This window comes from Dasypus novemcinctus, chromosome 17 (genome assembly GCF_030445035.2).
Source record: "Dasypus novemcinctus isolate mDasNov1 chromosome 17, mDasNov1.1.hap2, whole genome shotgun sequence".
NCBI classification, from domain to species: domain Eukaryota; kingdom Metazoa; phylum Chordata; class Mammalia; order Cingulata; family Dasypodidae; genus Dasypus; species Dasypus novemcinctus.
Genome location: NC_080689.1, coordinates 70,839,702 through 70,862,983, shown reverse-complemented (window position 1 = coordinate 70,862,983; position 23,282 = coordinate 70,839,702). Strand labels below are relative to the sequence as shown.

At 34.0% G+C, this 23,282-nt stretch overlaps 1 protein-coding gene and 1 pseudogene across 1 annotated transcript in view; one reads left to right on the top strand and one right to left on the bottom strand.

Annotated features, from left to right (window-relative positions):
* LRRTM4 (leucine rich repeat transmembrane neuronal 4) overlaps positions 1–23,282 on the top strand; it is a 769,566-nt gene that overhangs the window by 148,007 nt on the left and 598,277 nt on the right. The window lies entirely within an intron of this gene.
* On the bottom strand, positions 466–1,152 carry LOC101415757 (ferritin heavy chain pseudogene; annotated as a pseudogene).

The window sequence follows — 23,282 nt, the reverse complement described above, 5'->3', positions numbered from 1 at the left end:
TTCTAAGTGCTTTTATCAAGAAAAGATGCTGTATTTTGTCAAATGCCTTTTCTCCATCAATTGGGATGATCATGTGTTTTCTTCTTTTAATATGGTACATTACATTAATTGATTTTATCTTGAACAAACCTTGCATACCAAAGATAAATCCCACTTGATCAGGATGTATGATTCTTTAAATATTATGTTGGATTTTTGCATATGTATTCATAAGAGATCCTGGTATATTTTTTCTTTTCTTGTGGTATCTTTATCTGGCTTTGGTCTGAAGGTGATATTGGTCTTGTAGAATGAATTAGGGAGTGTTCCCTCCTCTTCAGTCTTTTGGAAGAATTTGTGCAGAATTGGAGTTAGTTCTTCTTGAAATGTTTAGTAGTATCCCCCTAAGAAACCATCTGGTCCTGGACTTTTCTTTGCTGGGGGGGTGGGAGTGAGAGTGTTGATTAATGATTCAATCTTTTTTTTTTTTTTTTTTACCAAATAACTTTATTTGAAGGAATGGTACCAATGAAAGAACTTGGTAGACGTTGATACAACTTATAGAAAAGGTAAACCCAACACACATGCACTACTACCCTGTGGCTCTGGGAAGCCAACAGAAGGTTTAGCTTGCATCACTGCTTCCCAGAGTGTGTTTGTAAAAGAGATACTCTGCCAAGCCAGAATCCGGGCCCCCATCTTGCGCAGGTTGGTTACGTAGTCACCCAGTTCTTTGATGGACTTCACCTGCTCATTCAGGTAATGGGTCTCAATGAAGTCACACAAATGGGGGTCATTTTTGTCAGTAGCCAGTTTGTGCAGTTCCAGTAGTGACTGATTCACCCTTTTTTCCAAGTGTAATGCACACTCCATTGCATTCAATCCGCTCTCCCAGTCATCTTGTTCTGGTTTCTTGTTATCCTGAAGGAAGATTCGGCCGCCTCGTTGGTTTTGCAGCTTCATTAGTTTCTCAGCATGTTCCCTCTCCTCATGAGATTGGTGAAGAAGATATTTGGCAAAGTTCTTCGAAGCCACATCATCACGGTCAAAGTAGTAAGACATCGACAGGTAGACATAAGAGGCATAGAGCTCCAGGTTGATCTGGCAGTTGACGGCGGCCTCTGAGTCCTGGTTGTAGTTCTGGCGCACCTGTGACGGGGATGTGGTCATCATGATGGGCAGTTGAGAAGCAGAGGCTGCGCGACACTGGATGGACGGTGGCAAGCAGCTGGGGGTGGCTGGCCAACAGGGGCAAGCGCCGGGTTCCATTCAAGCACTGTTGAAGCAGGAAACCACAGCGACTCTCCATGAAGACGTCTGGCCTGATTCACTCTTTTTATGAGTAATTGGTTTGTTGAGATCTTCTATTTCTTCTTGAGTAAATGCAGGTAATTTGAGTGTTATTATATGTTATATTATGTTATGTTTTTTTCCATTTCATCTAGGTTGTCTTATTTATTGGCAGGCAGATGTTCATAGTATCTACTTATAGTTCATTGTATTTCAGCAAAATTGGTATTAATGTCCCCCTTTCTATTTCTAATTTCATTGTTTATATCTGCTCTCTTCCTTTTTTTATCAGTCTACCTTAAGTTTTGTTAATTTTATTGATCTTTTCAAAGAAGCAACTTTTAGTTTTGTTGATTCCCTCTCTTTTTTGTTGCTGTTTGATTGTTTTCTATTTCATTTATATCTGCTATATTTATTTATTTATTTTTCCTTTTGCTTACTTTGGATGGAGTTTGCTCTTAATTTTCTAATTCCTCCAGTTTTGAGTTTATGTCTCATATTTGAAGTCTCTCTTCTTTAATGTAAGTGTTTAGACCTATTAATCTCCCTCTGAGCACTGCCTTCATTGCAGCTTGTAAGTTTTGGTATGTTATGTTTTCCTTTTCATTCACCTCAAGGTATTTCCTAATTGTGCTTCTGGTTTTCTCTTTAGCCCATTGGTTGTTTAAGAGTATGTTGTTTAATTTCCACATATTTGTGACTCTTCACTTTCCCCCTTTGTTACTGTATTCTAGCTTCAAAATGTTGTGAGAAAATATACATTGCCTAATTTCAATATTTTATAATTCTTTTAAACTTGTTCTGTGACACATCATATAGTGTCTTTTACTGAATGGTCCATGTGCACCTGAAAATAATGTGTATTACCTTTCCATTGGGTACAGGGTTCTACATATGTCTGTTAGTTCTAGTTGGCTTTGTCTTTTATTTCCTTACTGCTGTTCTAAACAGATGTTCTATCCATTATTGAGAGTGGAGTATTAAAGTCTCCTACTATTAATGTTGAACTGTCACTTTCTCCCTTCAAATCTACTGGGATTTGCTTCATATATTTTGGGACTTGGCTGTTAGTTACATCTATATTTATAATTGCTGTATCTTCATGTTGTATTGTCCACTTTATCAGTATGTAATGACCATCTTTGTCCCTTATAACTGTTTTTTACTTAAAGTCTATTTGATCTGATATTAGTATGGATACCCCAGCTCTCTTTTGGTTGCTACTTGCATAGTATATTTATTCTACCCGTTCACCAGCATCCTACCTGTATCTTTGACTTTAAGGTGAGTTTCTTGCTGGCAACATATAGTTGGATCAGGATTTTTTATACATTCTGATCATCTCTGCCTTGTGACAGAAGAGATTCCTTCATTGACATTTAAAATCCATATCTTTCTTCTGTCATTTTGTTGTCTTAAATGATTTTTGTCCTTAACTTCCGATAAAACCTACTTTTATACTTATTTGCTTTTGTGTTGTTGTACCGTATTGAGTGCCTTTTTATTTCTATCTGGATATGTATTTTCCTTGTGGCTACTATAGGACTTAAATTCAATATCCTAAATATATAACAATTACATTTGGTTTGATACCAACTTAACTTCAATAGCATATGTATATACTTTTCCTTTACCCATCTGTTCCCCATATTTTTTGTACTTGTTACCACATTTATCTTTGTATATTGCATGTCCAAAAACCTAGATTCATCATTACTTTTTATGCATTTTGTGTTTTAGATATGTAGGAAGTAAGAAGGGAGTTACATACTAAACACAATAATACAATAATAATGGCATTTATAATTACCCAAATGGTTACTTTTACTGGAGGCATTTTTTCCTTAAGCTGATTTTAACCACTACCTAGTGCTTTTCATTTCAGTTTGAAGAACTCCCTTTTGCATGGCTTGTAGGGCAGGCTTAGCTGTGATTTTTTCCTTATCTTTTGTTTACTCAAGAATGTCTTAATCACTTCCTCCATTTTGATAAAGAGTCTAGACAGATATAAATTTCTTGCCTGACAGTTTTTACTTTCAGCATTTTAAATATTTCAATTCACTGCCTTCTTTCCTCTATGCTTTCTGATGAGAAACTGGCATTCAATTGTACTGGGAATCCTTTGTATGTAGCATGTTGCTTTTCTCTTGTAGCTTTTAGAACTCTTTCTTGTTCTTTGTATTTGATAGTATAATCATTACATGATGGGGCATATTTTCCTGCATGTACCTGTTTGGTATTCTCTGAGCTTCTTGGATGTACATCTTTGTGTCTTTTGCTATGTTTGAGAAATTATCTGTCCTTATTTCTTTAACTATTCCTGCTGCCTCTTTCTCTCTTTCTTCTCCCTTTGGAACTCCCATAATGTGCATAATGGTGGTCTTGCTCATGTCCCATAGCTGTCTTAGGCTATATTCATTTTTAATATTTCTTTTTTTTTTTTACTTTTGCTCCTCCACTTTATTCATTTTAAGAGTCTTGTCTTCAAGTGCATCAATTCTTCTGACAGCTCCAACCTACTCATGAAACCCTTTTGGGCATTTTCTATTTGTTATTGTGGTCTTCAACTCCAAAAGTTCTGTTTACTTCCTTTTTAAAATTTCTATACCTTTATGTAGACTCTTATATTGTTCATTCATTATTTTCCTAATATGCAGTTCTTTTTCTGTATTTGCCTTCATCTCTGTAAGCATTTTTAAGATCTTTTTTAAAAAAGGATTTGCTCAGTGTGTCCACATTCTTGTCTTCTTCAGTGGTGTTTTCTGTATTTTTATCCTTTTCCTTTGAATAGGCTATCATTTCCTGTTTCTTTGTTTGCCTTGTACTATTGTTGCACACTGTATATCTTAATATTTTAAAATGTTAAGTCTGGGATTTACTCCCTGGAATATATGTTTCTTAATTTTTTTAACTAGCTATTGATAAGACAGAGATTTTCTTGCACTTCAACACATCAGGAAGGTCTGTCTCATGCAAATGCAGTGGGCAGTGTTTTATCTGTTACTGGGCCTATGTCTTGTAATGGCTTTGCTTGTTACTTGTTTTGGAGTTCACCTGTTTACAGAAGTTTGGTTGTCCCCTCTGTTTCTCAGGGGACCAACTTCCCTCTCCCAAGTATCTGAATGCAGCAGGCCTTCATCTCAGACTGCCTGACTCTATAATTTTTCACACCCTTCATGGTCTTGTGCTGCTTTTGTCTGGAGGGCAAATTCTAGGAGGAGAGTCACACCAGGGAGGACTTTCCCAATTTGGTTTTCCCAGCCAAAACAGGGCCAGGGACCCATGAAGGGGACAAAGACCAACTCAAAAGTGTCCCGTGCACTAACAACTTCTCTGACAGCCCCCCAAAGCTAAGATTTCCTGGCCTGCCCAGCAAATACAGTCCTTGAGCTAACTTTTCCCCACAGCTCAGAGAAAGTGCTGCTTCTCTTTAAATCCACATCCCTTCTGCCCCTGTCCAGGGAGGGTTGAAACAATGGCTACCAATTTTGTTCTGGGAAGGGTTGAGACATTGGCTGCTGGCACCATTGTCCAGGGTGGATTGAGACTATAGCTGCTCTCCGAGGCAGGACCCAGCAATTCAAATTTGCTAATCAAAAGCCATGATCTGTGATTGGGCATGTACACTCTTGTTCTTGGGGAAGATGTTTATTGTCCCTTTCTGTCAGCAGCTGTTAGGCAGGGACTGGACCCCACAGCTGGCAGCAGTGAGATTGGGGGGTGGGCTCTGGCAGCTGCTGTGCAGAGAGAGCAATTTACAGTTCGTTACCATAATTTATAAGCTTCTTCCTCCCGCTCTTCCTTGGATGTTGTACAGTGTTCTGGTGTCTGGAGCTTCAAAATAGTTGATTCAGACAGTTCCTGCCTGTTTTATACTTGTTTTGGTGGAAGGGAAGGACTGAGTACTGAGTACTAGAGTTCCCTACTCCGCCATCTTCCACAGAAGCATTTCTTGGGTAATATTTAAACTCCTGAGTACATAATGTCAAGCCCTTTGTTATCCAGGGCCTGCATTCCACTTTAGTTTCTCCTTTGAAAGTTTCACTCCAGCCACTGTGAGCCTCATTTTCCCCTCAAGACCTTTGCACATCCTAATTCCCCTGCCTGGAAAGATCTAGCAATTTCTACCCTTTTCCCCCTAGCTCACTCCTCCTTGCCAGTCTGAGTTATGTGCCTTTTCTCTTATGTTATCCCATAGTGTTCTAGTTTTAGCAACTTATAACAATTATTAAATCATATCATATTGCAATTGCCTCAGTCCCCCCACTCTATTATCTGGGAAGGAAAGGAGAACATGTCTGTTTAGCTTTCAATGAACACTCTTTGACACATTTTTATTTTTAAATACGTTAAATGAATGAAGAAAGGAGTCTTTCATTTAATCATTATCAGAGCAGCTGGTAGGATGAAATAAGATGAAATATTTTTGCAAAGCTATAGCAGCATCAAAAAAGCAAGACTCTTACTCAACTCTTGCATGTTCCCCACCTTTAATTATTCATTGTCAGTGCAGTTCTTGACAAGCCATGTATATGACGTTCAAGTATTTTTTTAAACACTGTAAAGAATTATTGGTTATAATATCATGTTTTTGAATACTTTGAAGACAAAAATAGGTTGATTAGCAAGAACTGATAAACGTCCTTACGTCTATCCCATGTATTTTTAAAATTTTGATTTTAAAATCATGTATTTACAGATGTTCAAGTGGTACAGAAAGCATGCTGGCCCCTACCCACCCAGCCACCTACCTCCTGAATTCTTTTCTAGAGACATTTTATCCATATATAAGCAAATATATGCAAATAGAAGCACATATACATTTTCATTGTTTCTATGGGTAATTAAATCTTTGACTATTACAGAATATAAAGTTATAAAACTTTCAAGTGAACTAGTGGAGCAGTGCATTTCAGGAAAATTTTTTTTTGCTTGGTTTCACTGTTTAGATCAGGAATTAAGTAATTAAATCTTCATTAATAAAGAATTTTCAGTATCCTTATTCAAATTTTAAGTGGGTAATGCTTCACAAAAATCTGCTCCTTTTCCTTTTCTCAAGTCTTAAAACATCTAAGCAGACTATCTCTCTGAAGATTTTATATTTTCTTTGTTTTCAGCATTTTTTCTTTTCTGAGTTCCATTTTAATTTTTCTATTTCTTTAACAATCTGTGTCTTATTCTGAATGCTCAAAAAGATAAAAAACAAATATAATTATAAGTCTATAAAATATTGATTATTGTTATGAAAAATTGAAATTAAAATAGAGAAATCAAATATTAATGTTTAAAAACAAGTCAGTTTTTCTTCTGAAATATTCAAAATTTTTCCTATAATTTGTATTGTGCCTTTTAAGTCTGACGCCTTAGAGCACTCGCCCATCCTGACACCAGTATTGTGCCTTTTAATTTTATTTAGTGTAAATCAAAATGTTAAATCACCCTTAAATTAAGATAATTTTATTTAGTCTTTTGAAAACTTAAATATATAAAATATTTTATAATAATCAATCTATTTGAAACTCCAGCTTTCTGGAATGCAAAGAACTTTCTGATTACCAGTGTAAAGAAAAAATATCATACTTTTATACACGCTATGTCTAAACCTTCATAAATACAAATGTATACGTGTTAGAAGTTTTTTCATACTGCAAAATTCTTCTCTGCTATGCACAACTTACAAGAAAGTTAAACTAATGTGTGAATAGCTCTTGAGGAACAAGATAGAATGTGAAGAAATATTGATGCTCAGCAATTTTTGGGAGATTTTCATTAAGTAAATTACTACCTTCTTGCTAACTTTATGAGTAAATATATTTGAATTGTTTCTTACCTAAGGCCATCTATTGCTCAGTTCTCTCCACATTGTCAGAAGTATTGTTCATCTTCCTAAGATGGGCAACGCATAAAATTTGACGGCGCCAGTTGAAGATGCCTTTGGTTGTGAGGAATAGACAAAAAATGTGGAAAGGTGTTTCCCTAAGATCTGTGTAGATTTGTAAGTGGAGGAAGGAAGGAAGGAAGAAAAGAAACAAGGAAGGAAACAAGATAAAGGAAAGCTCTCGTATATATTTAGTTCAGACAGACAAAAATTTTCCCTGCTTGCTGGATGATGGGATGGGAGAGGTTTGTGATCTCATGGTGCTGGTGGGGTTCTCTTTTGAAAGATAATTTTGAAGTACCTCTTGGTGATAAATATTTCTGAGAAAAATGAAGTATTGGTCTTGACATTATCAGCCAGGGAATAGATTTAAAATATCAGTTAAATTTGTTGACTGAGTAACATTTAACAACCCCTAAATATAAATTCCTTGAGAAGTCTGTCATTTAGTTATCTATCTAAACAAGGAGCTAATGAACTAATAACCACCTGATGATCAACTGTCTGAAATAACCCAGCTACTAGTTCTTTTTGTCTTATTAAAACGTTTTAATGGTTCTATATAATCACAAAATTGTGTGTTATATTTGGGCCTGACTCTGAGCAAGGTTGCAGCAACTTTTCTGCAGATATATTTTTCTATCTAATTCAGTCCCTCAGGCTTTTTAAATTTCTAAGTAAACTTGTAAAATTTGTCCTTGGTATTTTTTATGCTCAATTAAACTTATTTTCATAGATTTAAAAATACTTGTGAATAGAGTACACAATATTTTGATAAACATTGTGGAAAATATTCTTTCAGCATCTAATTCTTTATAAAATTTGAAATTTCTTTGGAATTTCTCAATATTCTAGCTTAGAGTAAAATGATTCTATTACATTAATTGGTATTTGTATTGCCCAAATTACTATTTGCAAGACCCTTTCATTTATATATAGAGCTTAAACTAAAAATAGTTTACATAAAAAATATGTACCATATACAAATTTATATATATGGAATTTTATATATATATTTCAATTAATGATAAACAACCCCTTCACTGACATAGATGTCTTGAGAAATATTGACAAAAAAAAGGCATAGAACTCATCCAACTAGTTCAAAATTGAAATACTATTAAAATCAAATTGATTCACTACTATTTCATAAATTGGTCTCTTTTATATTGCTATAAGTTATTTGACATGTAAATACTTGTAACAGAAATGGAAACTACATAAATTAGTCTAGGTGAGAAACAATATTTATCAATATGAAAAAATGCTTAAATTCACATGTACCTGTAACACAATGTGAGGGAGAAAAAGGCGTAAAAAATAGCCCTACTAAAGTGAAGGAAAGAAACTATGAATGAAAAAGAGAAAACATCTCAGATTTATTTTTCCCCAAATCAAAGAGAACATGACTGAAGATTCGCTTGTTCAGTCACGGTTTTGAATGTCTGGTAGAAAGAAGGAACATGCAGGCCTTGCTGCCTTGTAGCTATGATCTGCGTGCATCCAAGCACACTGCGTGACTTGAAGACTTGGACTAGATGATACGTGTGGTTCAATTCAGTTTTAACTTTTAGGTATAGTTCTTCTGAGAAGATTCATTTCATCTACGTCTCTACACTTAGGATCTGAATGACTGTTCGCTTTCAGGACTCCCTTAATTTTTTACTTTTTATGTGAAATGATTTCAAGCTATAGGATGGTGTTAAAGTAATACAAACCCCATTCAAGTAACTTGACCATCTCCTAACCCTACAGATACCCAGATCCACCATTATTAATAATGTATCACCTTTTCTATATCATTTATTCTATCTATCTATCTATCTATATATCTATCTATCTATCTTTCTATCTATCCATCTTCTGAACATTTGAGAGCTAGTTACACACATCATCCTCCTTGAACACATAATACTTCAATGTTCATTTCCTATGAACAAGGATATTCACTTGTATGATTACATTAAGTGCATTTATCAAGTTCAGGAAATTAAATGTTGATATAAAGCTTAAAGTCTACATTCCATTTTTTCCTTATGTCCCAATAATTTTTAAGCCTTTTCTCCTGCATACTTTGATCCCATCCATGAAAATGTATTGCATATGATTGTCATCTCTTTAGTTTCTCTCTTTCTTTCTTTTTTAAATTGTGGAAATATACCTGTGACATACATCTTCCCATCCCAACCCCTCCCAAGTATAACATTTAGTGGGATTAATCACTTTCAAAATGGTGCTGTACCTTCACAAATCATCCCTTACTAGAACTTTCCCTTCATTCCAAACAGAAGATCTATACTCATTCTGTTCCCCATTGCCCGTGCCCCTGCCCCTTGGTAACCTGTGCTCTTCTTTCTGTCTCCATAAATTTGCATATTCTCTGATAGTTTCTTTGTGATTATAAAGAGGTTTAAATTTAACATCCTAAATCTTTAACAATCTCTATTGATTTGATACCAAACTTCACAACTTTAGTAGCATACATAAACTATATTTCTATAACCTGCTGTCCTCCACCCTTATGTAGTTCCTGTCACAAATTACATATTTATACATTATGAGCCCAATACCATCGATTTATCATTGCATTTTAATCATTTATCTTTTAGATCCTGTAGGAAGTAAAAAGTAGACTTACATATCAGAAATTCAATAGTACTTGTACTTTTATTTGCCCATGTCATTATCTGTATCAGAAATCTTTATTTCTTCATGTGGCTTCAGTCAGTTTTCTGTAGACCTGTTGAGCTTTATTTAGCATTTCTAGTAGGGCCAGCCTAGTGGTAATAAAGTCCCTCACCTTTTGTTTATGTAGGAATGCCTTAATCTATTTCTTATTTTTGAAAGACAGTTTTGTGGGATACAGGATTCTTGGTTGTCAATGTTTTACTTCTTCATACTGCCTCCTTGCCTTCATGATTTCCAATGAGGAATCAGCACTTAAACTTAATGAGGCTTCCTTTATGTGACATGTTGCTTCTCTCTTGAAGTTTTCAGAATTCTCTCTTTACCTTTGGTACTCAAAAGTTTGATTATAACTGGGTGCAGTATGGGTCTAGTTGAGTTTATGATTTGGAGTAGTGCAGCATCTTCAATGTGTATATTCACATATTTAGTTAAATTTGGGAAATTTTCTACCATTATTTCTTTGCATATTCTCTCTGCCTCTTTAGTTCTTTATTCTCCTTTTTGGAACTCTCACAATCTATATATTGGTAGGCTTGATGGTGTCCTACAGAATCCTAAGGCTATGATAATTTTTCTTCATTTTTTTCCTCTTTCTGCTACTCAGACTGAATGATTTCTATTGTCTTATCATCACCTTCACTGATTCCTTCTTCTGCCAACTCCAATTTTCTATTAAACCCCTCTAGAGAATGTTCAATTTCTGTTACTGTGGTCTTCAGTTCTGCTTGTTTCCTTTTCATATTTTCCATTTATTATTATTCTCTTTGTGTTCATCCCTCATTTTCCTGATTTACTTCAATTCTTTAACCATGTTTTCCTTTAGCTCTTGGAGTATATTTAAGATGACTTTTTAAAAAGTCTTTGCTGTGAATGTCCCAGGTCTGATCTTCCTTACTGATGCTTTCTAATGCTTAAATCTTCTCCTTTGCCTGGACTGTCACTTCTTGTTTCTTCGTATGTTTTCTAATCTTTGAAGGTTGATTTGTGTGAGTTCCTCCTTCAGGGCTTATCCATATTTTGGAAAATAGCTGTATGCCAAAGCATAGGGACCCCCTGATCCTTTCTACATGTGCTTCTTATCTTGATCATAGGAGCACTGCAGAAAGGATTGGGGAGTTCCCTATGCTTTGCTCCCTCCAGAACCAGGACCAAGGACCCATACTGGTAGTGTGGGCTGCACTCAGCACCCCATGGGTGAGAGGGTAGAAGCAGGGCCAACCAGGGCGCTTAGAGATTCTACTGCTTTTAGGTGACCTTTTTCTTGATTAAGTGTTTACCCTATTACTGTATTTCTAACTTTTTCCTGAAGCTTTTAGAAAGATGTTTCTATGGTTGTTGCTGGTTGTTAAAGCTTCTGTGAGGGGGTTGTAACCCTGAAATATGTCACTTCACTATCTTGATATCCTTTTTTTTTTAGTTTTGAAGACTGAAATTACTAATTTGAGTTATTCTTTTCTGAAGATGGTCCTGTCCCTTGGTCTCCCAGTACAGTATGTGGTAAATCAATTTACCATGCAGATACAACAAAGGCCTTCACCAAATCAGTAACATACAGTCTATATCATGAATGATTTGAACAGAGAAAGAACAAAGGCCTGATTGTATTCCTTGTTATATGAAAATAGGAAGTAAAGAACTCTCAAACTTAGGAAACTCCAATCTTTTAAAGCCAGCCGCCAGCAAACCTACCCTAACCTTGGCCCTGAGATCCACCCTGGACAAGCAAAGAATCTCATGCTTTATACACAAGACTTGAAGAAACACAAGCGATCGATAGAAAATTGTCTCCCAAAAGTCCTCAAAAATAAAAGTGAAAAGAACTTCCATAATTTGCCCTGATGCCAACATGCTCATAGAAAGGCATACTTGAGTCAACATACTCGTAGAAATTAGCATGCCCACTTTTCTGAAGTGTAAGCATAGGGATGCCATAATCAACTGAGTTCATTCATATCCAACGTCTGTTGATGCTTATCATTTGTCAGCCTTTTTCATGTATACTTTTACTATAATTCCTAAAGCATCTCCATGAGAAATGCTCCTATTCATGACAGTACAGATAAGGAAACTGATGTTCATGTGAGGAATATTACCTGTCTCTTAGTCATAAAACCATTCCACGGCAGCATTGGAATTTAAATTGAGTACTTCTTACTACAAGCCAAGGCTATATATACCACGGGAGGCCCAAATTGAGTGAAAGTAATAAAAAAACTTTTATTCACATTTCCCATTACTTATTTACTTAGTACTTACCCTGGACTTATAATCAGCTTGTTAAGAGGTAGCCAGGCACATTGTGCTAATTTAAAATTAAAAGGTTTTGAAGATGTATGAATCAGTCACTCTTATTCATGGTAGAAAGTTGACGCATTTCACATCTCCAACACTTTTCTCTCATTTTGGTCTTTTAGTCTTTAATTGCAATTATTTTTAGGATAATTTGCTATGAAATTACACTGAATAACATATCTCAAATCACTTTATTTTAGAAAAAATTGATCTTCCACATAACTTCTAAAATTGCATCATGTAATATACAGTAAGTATATTCTAGGTATTTATTTTAAAAAGAAAAGAAAAAGAAAGTGTGGTTATTCACTTAGTAAAGCCAGTATTATTAAAAGAATGAAAAAGTTTGAAGTTCATGCACTTCCAAAGCATGTTTTGAAATAATCTTTTAATAATTTAAGGGAATCTTGCTTATTCAATCTTAAATGTTTAGTTAGAAACTCCTCCTACTTTATGGATCATCAGTGCCCTTGGGACAACTGCCCAAGCAATCAGCAAATGTATGGGTTAATCCAGAAGCACAGAATTATGCTACACAAACATTTTCAAAGCCAACGACATAAGAGGATTTGTTCTTTACCAGTGAATCTCCTTTGAAAATCTCTTTGGAACCGCGGTAAACACAATTCTGTTATCTTGCCTATTGTTAATATAGTTGTAGGTTGACTTAATTTTGGCTAAGCCCTAAGGATAAAAGGTTGAGAAATGTGCAGTTAGAAATATTAATGGATTTACAAAATCAAACAGGTCATTAGAGTACAATCTAACGTGGACCCCTTTTGAAAAATTCTATTTTCCATGATCTCTTGATCTGTTCCTAGACTCAATTTTTAGCTTACACAGATCCTGCTTTGACTGTCACCTTTTAAAAAAAATGCATAACCCAACAATGGTATGTTTTAACCTTTCTAACAATGTCTTCATTCTTTCCTTCACGATTCCTTTCTACCAACATACTTTTTATTCTGCAGGGTGTTTGGTGGATTAGAAGTCCAGTCGAGCTGGAGATTATTTAGGCTCTTTGTAAATACCTGTGACTCAAGTATGGACTCCACCATTTTGATTTAACATATACTATTTTGTACAACACATGAAATGTGTCCTTCTTAAAGATGAGTATTAGTTAATAAGAAATTATAGTCCATATGTGCTAACTTTATATTTGAACTTGACCCATCTTCACCTATTTTCATTCACAATTTCTTTACCCCACTAAAGCTGGTATATGCATTTTCCCAGAAATACTCTTAAAACTTCTCTATTTACACACTTCTTTCCTGTGCCTCAGAGGGAGACAGATGTGACACAATTTAGGTGCCATCTTTTCTTAACATTTCCTTGAACACCTCAATACTCAGTAATATTTCACTTGCTTCAGCTTCTAAATAACATATTATTTTTGCTACGTATTAGTATTTTAGCATAAGATTAGTCATGCTACTACTGGCAGTAATAAGAGTAGTAGTAGAAAAAAAGAAGTAGTGATAAATAATTGACATTTACTGGGAGCTTCATTAATTTTAAATATTGTGGAAAACATGCATTTTCTTATTTAATTCTCATAATAACCTAATAAGTCAAGGTCTTTTTGAGAAAGGTTGAGAAAATGAATGTTTGAACAGTCAGATAATTTGGCCAAGGTCACACAGCTAGTCAATGTTGGAATGAGGATTCAGACCCAATTTTTCCAATTCTAGACCTCACATTCAAAACCATCCAAATATATATAGTATTTTCAGGGATTGCTGATTTTCAATCTTTCTTATCTCCCTAATTATATACTGCAAGCTATCTGAGTGAAATGGCAATGCCTTACATATTCTAGCTCCACTGTGTAAATTCTAATGTCTCATACACTGAGAATTCTTGGCGAAAATGAAATCATTAACTGAACAACCAATATAGTGAATTGTACAACAGGTTGTGCAACAAGATACAAATACTGAGTAAGAATAAAATAACCTAGAATTGCCTTACTTATTCCAGCATATCTCTGTTATTAATTTATAACCTGCTTGATGCTAAATTAAGCACTGAAGCAGTAGAGCTTAGTGCAGTGGTTCTCACACTTGATTTTACATCAGAATCCCCAGAGGGCTTCTAAAAACAGAAATTATTGGGTTGCATCCCCAGAGTTTTTGATTCAGTAGATTTGGGCAGAGCATGATAGTTTATATTTCTAATACATTCCTAAGTGGTGTTGAATTTGTTAGTCCAAGAGCCACTATATGAGAGACACTGGTTAGTGGTACTTGAAAAAGTGCTGAACTCCTTTACTTAAAAGCTGTGTGAACTTGAGCAAGTGATTAACATCTCTGGGGCTCAGTTTCTTTGTCTATATAAAAGTGGCCACCAGAGTTTTTATATGGATTAAATGTGGTAACATATGTAAATTTTCAGAAGAGTTCCTGGCACATAAAAATAAATGCACTATAAATACTAGCCATAATTATTATTATATAAACTATAATTATTGTCACAATATCTATATCTCCAACTCTTTTTGAGATGGTTTTTCATGTTGTAGTGCAAAAAGCAAAGCATTGAAAAATAAATGCTTTCTGTGATTCTCACAATAGCAGGAGTGAGGGAATAGAAGGGCAGGAGAAAGTCCTAGCAGAAAAAAATATCATTGGACTTTTTGGATCCTAAACAGTTGTTCAAAGAATGGAGAAAGCAACATCAAAAAAAGATCTTAGTTGAACAGGGAGAAAAAAGAATGATATAAAAAGGAATTTGGAAATTCAGGTAAGATTTTAATAGACTTGAGCTTCATGTATACAAAATTCAAGATGAATGTGTTATTTACCATAAAATTATCACTTCTTTATGGGTAATGACATGATTCACTGTTTTCTCAACCATTTTACTTTAGTTTATGAAACATGAAACTGGTATAATATCCAAAATTGAATGTGAGGCCCTAAATATGTCATATATCCCTGCTATTCTTTGTGAATATACTAGCAATACAATTAGTAACTGGGGGAACTTTGCAATTTATTGCTCTGAATGGAGAACCACAGCACTCTTTCAATTTGTGTATTTCCTTGATAGCAGGATATATTGTACCAGGGTTCCATTGTCCAGCCAGGTTTTAAACAATAAAGACAACAATATAACTTAATAGAATAAACTTAAGGATATGAGGGATATGGTTTTTAGTATGACTAGTACTCTATCAATTTTCATATTTTCCGTTTTCAGATTAGATCACTTGCATCCTTACATTTCAATTTAATTACAAAATAAAAAAGTGGGAAAGCAAAAATTCTGTTTTTAACAGGATCATTTTATTCTAATCTAAAAAGATCTGAAGAGAAAATACAGCTGTAGCATGATTTCCAACTTAAATGTTTTCAGGTAAAAAGTCATTCCATGGTCACTTTCATGAGAATACATTCATAGTTGTTGGAGCATGCTTCCTGTGGCAGACTTTGTAATTCCCACCTCCAGACACAGGAGAAAGTAAGAGAAAGCAAAGAGGTAATCAAAATGGATTAACATTGCCAGAATTTATTAAATAATTAATATTTCTGGCAATGGTGCTCAGAGTGTAGTGTGTGGATACTTGGCCCAGAATCACCCAGAATTCTTGTTAAAACTTAAGTTTCTGGGCATCTCCCCAAACCACTGACTCATGATTATGGAAGGAGGCCTAAGAATCAATTCTTCAAAGGAAACCCAAGGAATTTCCATGCTCTTTAACTTTCTTTCCAGAGATTGACACTATCTGATGTTGACAAGGGCAAGCTTCCTGGGAGAAATTATATAGCTAAAATAAATTACATTGTCCTTTAGTTTAGGAAACGTGCAAATAAATTAAGCCCACAGTTCAGTAATAAAATATCTGCTGAAAGAACAAAACACATATTAATGAATATTCAGTTTTATATTTAGCTTAAAAATGCTGCCATATTTTTCTATTTGCCAGGAATTCAACACAAAAAAGTCTTCAATAACCTGGGTCCTTGAGTCTTTACCTTTACCATGACTTAAAAAACAGCAGAAAATTTCTGGAATCCATCTCTACTGCAAGCATGTCCTCTCCATGCAAATATTCTTACTCTGAAAAAATCTTAATAGATACTCATCCCACATGATACCAATACAGACTTAAGGATATTCTATAGCTTGTTTATTAGTATTCCAACTGAGAAACTTAGATGTCTTATATATTTTTCAGGCATTATACATTGTTTATCAACTTTTTCCTTTTCCATATAAAGTTGATCACTTGCCACAAGAAAATAAGAGTTGTATCACATATTCTTTTTTCTGTGCACTTCTGTGTACGTGTATCTATAGAGCAAATATCTAGAAGTCAGTGGGTTTTCAGGGTATTCTTTTTCAAAAAATATTACCAAATCATCTACCTCAAAAATTATAACAATTTGAACTTTTATCAAAGCACTTAAAGAATCACTTATTTTTCAAAATTCCCATCCACATTAGCTATCAATAACCTTTTTCATCTTACCTGTCAGATAGAAATATGCTTATTATGATTAGCATTTGTTTGATTATGACTGAAGTTACAGATTCTGTATACCTATTGACTATATATTTATTGGCTAATTCTTCTACTGGTTTGTTCGACTTTCTCTTATTGATTTGTAAGAGATTCTTTTTATGTTAAGACACTGTAGTCTCACTGATACACAGTTAACATTTCTTCCTGGGTTGTCATTTGTTTTTTGACTTGGTTTATTATGTTTTCTATGCATGAGGTTTAAAATGTTATATCATAAAATTCATTTATCTTCCTCTTTTTGCCTTTGGCATGTGTTTCTTGCACATAAGTCTTTTTTATGTCTTCTAAGGCTGAAAACTCTAATTTGTCAATCTGCATTTTGTTGGTACTCTCAATACATTAAGAATAATAATATTTATATCATAATTATATACATCTGGTTTATCTCAAATCAACTTGTTTGTGTTTCTACCATTCAAAATAAATGTTCTACCTCCTTATAAGTACAATTCATATAGAAAGTTTAGAAGACTCAAAAAAAAAAGAAATAAAAATGGAAATTATTCACAATCATATTACATAGATACCAAAATTAGCTTTAGTTACTGTAGTCATTAGTGTTTTTATTATGTTTCAAGTGCCTACCTACCAGTTGATGCATTAATTAATTTTGACCAGATTTTTATCTTTGTTTTATAAACTATTTTTTTCATATGTTATATCTGCTTTCGTCTGAATTTCCTTGGAAATATTACTTCAATTGCTGTGTAAACACTTCGTATTTGCATAGTATGGTTTTTTGGTACTCTATTCCAAGTTAAAGTTTTGGCTCCTTTACAAAAATTGCATTATAGTCTTTTTATATATTCCTTTATATAAAATTCTCATAACAGTAAATTCATAGAAATAGAATTATTGGGTAAGATTATATGAATATATTTTCAGCTTTGTCCACACGTTGGCAAATTTTTCTCAAGAGACATTTTATATACTGTTGTCTCATGAGTTGCACATGAGATTTTCCATTTAACTTCAACCTTGCCAACATTTAATGGTGCTTGCATTTTTTAAAAAGTCAGATCAATCCCAAAATCTTTTAAAATGTATAAGGGGATTTTTAAATCCAAGTTATATATTTCTTTGCAATAATTGCCCTTTTTGTGCCTTAAAAATATAATCTAATGAGCAATAAGTTGAAAAGTCTGTACTACTTGAGAGGCTCACTGATATTTGTAATGTATACCCTACTGGTTTACAAAATATGAGTTAGTGAAGTGTGAGACACATGTGTACCTCTACATAAAAATATGATGTTGAGGAATTTTAGATTACAGAATCTAAAAAATTTTAGATTAAAATATTCAAATGCAACCAAAGATAAAAGATCAACCAGAATTAATAACAATGAGGCTGAGAGCAGAATTCCCAAAAACAACAAGATACATAAAATAATAGAATACATTTTTTTAATTCTTGAGGAAAAGATAACTGCCAACCTACTCTTCTATACACAGATGGATGGCCTCTCATTAAAAGAAGATGGAAAAATAAAAGTTAAAATCCAATAGCTTATTCATAAAGCTTTCTAAACAACTGCTAAAAAAGGTATAATTCAGGAAGGAAAAAAATAGGTCAATACAAAGTACAAGAAAATGAAAATTATGAACAAAGAAATTGATATTCATGTATGGAAAACTATAAATGTATGTAATTAACTGGAAATATCAATATTAATTATGGCAACTAATGGAAGAATCAAAATTAAGGTGGAGATAAATAAAGGACAACAATAACATATCATGTGTGAAAAGCGACTGCAGTTAAATTAATCTAAGTTAAACTATATAAGATGATATTGGAAGGACAGTAGAGTTGTAAATTTTCTTTAGACATTGCCTGGCCAGGTAGCCATGTAAAAAATATGCACACAAGCATTAAAATCCTCATATAAACACAATGTATTACTTCCAAACCAGAGAAGAGAAAGAGAGAGAGACAAGAAATAAATTTAATAAAGAAAATCCATCAATGAATAGATGGCCAGAAAGAAGGAAAAAGGAGAAGAAAAAACACTGGTAACAATAGCACAAAATATGGCAAAAAAATAAATCTGGAAATATAAGTAACCAAATTAGAGCAAATAAAATATATTCTTAAAAGACATAAACACATACATATTGGATAAAATTTACAAGGGTATGAGTATTTAAAAGAGACATCTCTGAAACATGATGATATATGAAGCTTAAAAACAAGAAGATATTCTTTTGGAACACTGGAGAAACAAATGAGTTTGTTTTTAGGATTAAATGAAATAAATGTGCCTGGACAGGAGTTTTTAAAGTAATGCTTCCATAACTTGTTAAGCTGCCTTTTGTCTGTTATTTTATATTCTGAAGTTGAAATAAAGTTATAAAGAAAGAATGGAAAAATATATTAGCAATTACAACCAAATGAGAGCAAAATTAGACAAAATGAGCAAAAAACATTTTTAGAGATGAAGAGCATCATTTCACATAATGACAAAAGGAACAGTTCATCAGGAAAATATAATATTTCTGAACACTTGAAATTTGTAATGGCAAGCATTACGCCCCCTAATTCATTCCAGGCAAGGCTCTGGGTGCTTCATACATGTTAATTTGCTGAGTATCACACCAGACAAAAGTATCCATTAGACACATGAGGACACTGAGCAGCTGAAGGTTTTGCCCTACCTCAGCTCACACGTCTAGCCATGGTGAAACCAATGAACTTGGCTCCAAGGACTGGGCTAATACAGAGCACAAAGAAAAAATATTATAATCTCAACAAGAGACATCTACCTCATATAAGACAGATTACAGAGAGTATCCAAGCACATGTGAAACTTTTTACAATATCTGATCAGGTCCCAGAGTACAAAGAAGTCTGAAATATACCCAAGAGCTTATAATATACAGAGCAGGCTATCAATGCTTTCAGTAAATTATCCAGAAAAAAATTACAGCCTCCAAATCCTTACATATAAAGAAATTTTAGAAAGAAAAACAACAACAAAAAAACAACTTTAAATAAAGAATAACCCAAATAAGGAATCAATTCAGACAATAAAACACCACATATCTAAACTTGTAAAATAAACAATGCTTGAAATAAAAATATAATTTTAAATATATTAAAATAAAAATTAAATTACCTTTATTTACCAAAAGGTGGCAAGAAAGGATATACCTCCAAATCTAGAGAGAAAATGACAAAAGCAGAAATTAATAAAATGGGAAATGAATTGAAATATAGAGAATAAGTAATATCCCCAAACTTGTCATTTGAAAAGAAAAGTATACAAATATAAAGTAAAAGTATAAAGGGGAATTAAGATAGAAAACACAAACAAGTAACACTTATATAATTAGAGGAAAGTATTTTTTAATTATGAACAAATATTCTGAATAATTATAAACCAGTAAGTTTCTAGAACAACCCTAATTACCAAAATAATTTTAAAATATATAAAATGTATGTATACAGATATTAAAGAAATTGAATTAGTTTTTAAAAGATTTATAGGTATTTTATGTTAAGAAAATATATGCAAAAATACAAAATAAAATGCTAGCCTCTCCAATAGAAAAATTAATAAAAGAAAGCATCCTAAACGAAGAGACTTTATAACAGACATGCAAATCTGTCTTAGTTCTGGAAAAGCTATTCATCTATTAAGTGTATTCAGTAAATAACTCCTAACGTTTACTAATTACTTAAAGAAGGAAAAACATCACATGATCTTTTGAGATGCAGAAAAATCATTTGATAATGTTCTATATAACTTTAAGACAATTTTTACCATTTTGTAAATAGGCAATCACTGCTTTAACCTGGTAAGTAATATTACCAAAATCTTGCAGAAAACATTTCATTTAGTGAGAAGTATTAGACAGTCATTTAAAGAAATAGAGAAGAAAAAGATGCCACAGCACAGTGGGAGTTTCTAGTTGGCATTTCAGTGTACGGTGGGAACACAGGCTCAGGCACAATAGACAATTTCAGCAAATGACTGCTTTATTATTTACCCAGAGCAAAGAGTCCAAAAAAAGCAGGGGAACAATCCCATTGTGGCTCGTCCCCCTGGGAAACCAACTGCTTGGGTCAGAGTCAGTGGATGGTCCCTCCTCACGCCCCACAGCTTCCAACAAGAGAGATGCCTGTGCTGCCAGAGGGAAAAGTGTTTATCCACCAGGATCGCCCTGGAGATCATACCCAAAGAACAATGCCAAAAATAAAATGAAAGGTATAAGTAAGTATTGGAAAGAAGAAATAAAATTTCCATTTTCAAAGACAATATGATTATCCACCTAAAAAGTCTGAAGAAAAATATTTTATCTAATAATTTTGATATATTTAGCTTCTGTTGATAGTTTTAAGATCTGTATAAAAAATCAAGGCAACTTAAATAATTACAAAATGTAATTGTAAAAAGATTGTTCATCCATCGCCCAGATCTTGGTTTCTAATATTATTCTCCAATAAAGGTTAGCAGGAACACTTTGAGAAATGGCTTATGCTAGGACTAGAGCAGGAAATATACAGGATGAGACTGGAGCATCTTTTTGTGCTGGAAAGTAAGAAGGTTCTCAAAAATAATACCATAGGTCCATCTCAAGGAAACCAGGAGCTAACCTAAAACACTCCCAATAGCCAATGCTGGAACAATTTGAGCCATCAAATAAATAATGTCACATCCAGTAAATATTGAATCATGAACCAAAGATAAAATAAATATATTTTTGTCCAGACTAGTATGAATAAATTATTGAATAATTCAATATATAAGGTAAGGAACAAATCTCACATGCAGAAGAATTCCTAGTAATTTTTGTAAATGTGCCCCCTCCAAGGAGGTGAAGTTTAACTCCAGTCTCCTTTGATACAGGTTGCGCTTATGACTTGTTCACAAAGAGCAGAATATGGAAAGAGGCATGAAGTCATTGTAAACAGAGACACCAGCAAGGTAATCAAAGTTAATTAGCATCAACAGTGATAACTCATGTTGATAGCATGTACCCTTGCGACGATATGATGAGAATGACACTTTACCTCTGTATTCTTCTTCTAAAAATATAAAATAAACCCAGTCTAGTCATAAGAAAAGCGTCAGATGGAGTTTAATTGAGGAACATTCTGCAAAATAACTGGCTAGTGTTTTTCAAAATCTCCAAGGTCATCAAGAACAAAGGAAGTCTGGGAAACTGTCACAGACCATACGAGGCCAAACAGACATGAAGACTACATGCAAGGTGGTATCCTGGACAGGATTCTAGAACACAGAAGGGACATTGGGGAAACACTAATGAAATCTCAGTTAACAGCAATGTACAAGTGCTGGTGACTTACTTGTAACAAATGTAGTATGGTGATATGAAATGATATCGATTGAGGAACCCAAGTGGGGAGTTTATAGGGACTCTGTACTACATTACAACCTTTTCTGTAAATCAAAAACATTTCTACTTTTTAAGAATTTATTTACAAAAAAAATTTTTTTAAGAAGTTATTGCTCAAAAAGGGAAATTGTGTAAAAAAAGAAAATCTACACTATTGCTGGCAATAAATCTAACAGAAGAGGTACAGGGATACTTCCCCCCACCCGCAGATATTTAGGAATTCATAAAGACCTGAATAATGGTGACATTTATCATTTTGATGGATGGAAGAATCCTTATTTTAAAATTTCAACTATCTCCAAATTAATCTATAGGAGGGGTCAGAAAACTGACTCAAGAGTTAATAATAAATTTTTAAAGTATTGGAAAAGAATGAAAGAAAAAAGAGAGACAGAAAGAGAGTGAGGTTTGCATAGTTTAAAATATTTACTGTTAGAAAATGTGGCATTGGTGTGGGAAAAGTGGCCATGGTGACTGATGGGTACGGGGAATGGGAGGAAGAGATGAGATGTGGAGGCGTTTTTGGGCTTGGAGTTGTCCTGGGTGGTGCTTCAGGGACAATTACCGGACATTGTAGATCCTCCCAGGGCCCACTGGATGGAACGTGGGAGAGTGTGGGCTATGATGTGGACCATTGACCATGAGGTGCAGCGATGCCCAGATATACTTACCAAATGCAATGGATATGTCATGATGATGGGAGAGAGTGTTGCTGGGGGTGGGGGGTGGGGTTGAATGGGACCTCATATTTTTTTAATGTAATATTTTTACAAAATGAATAAAAAATTTAAATAAATAAATAAAATATTTACTGTTACTATCTGACTGTTTACAGAAAAAGTTTGTACTATTAATGATGATAATGGTATCTAATATATGTAAAGCTCTTATAAGGGACAGGCAATTTTCTAAGGACTTTAAATGATTTAACACTTCTTCCCCTCACAAGCACTCCATGAAGCAACAATCATGCCATTTTACAGAGAAGGAAGCCAGCGTACAAAGTCAGGGTTCCTTGCTCAAGATGACAGAGATGGTCGACAGTAGAGTACGGGACCCAGTTCAAGCCATCTCCCTCTAGTAGCATACTCCCAAACGCCTAAGGAAATGACACACACCGACTTTTGGATAGTGGTTACATATGGGGGTGGAGAAAGGGAAAATGGCTTGGATAAAAGAAATTTAGATGTAACCGTAAATTGTTTTCTGTTTCTTTCCTTTTCTGTTGATTTTCTGTTTCCTTTCCTTTTTTGTTGAT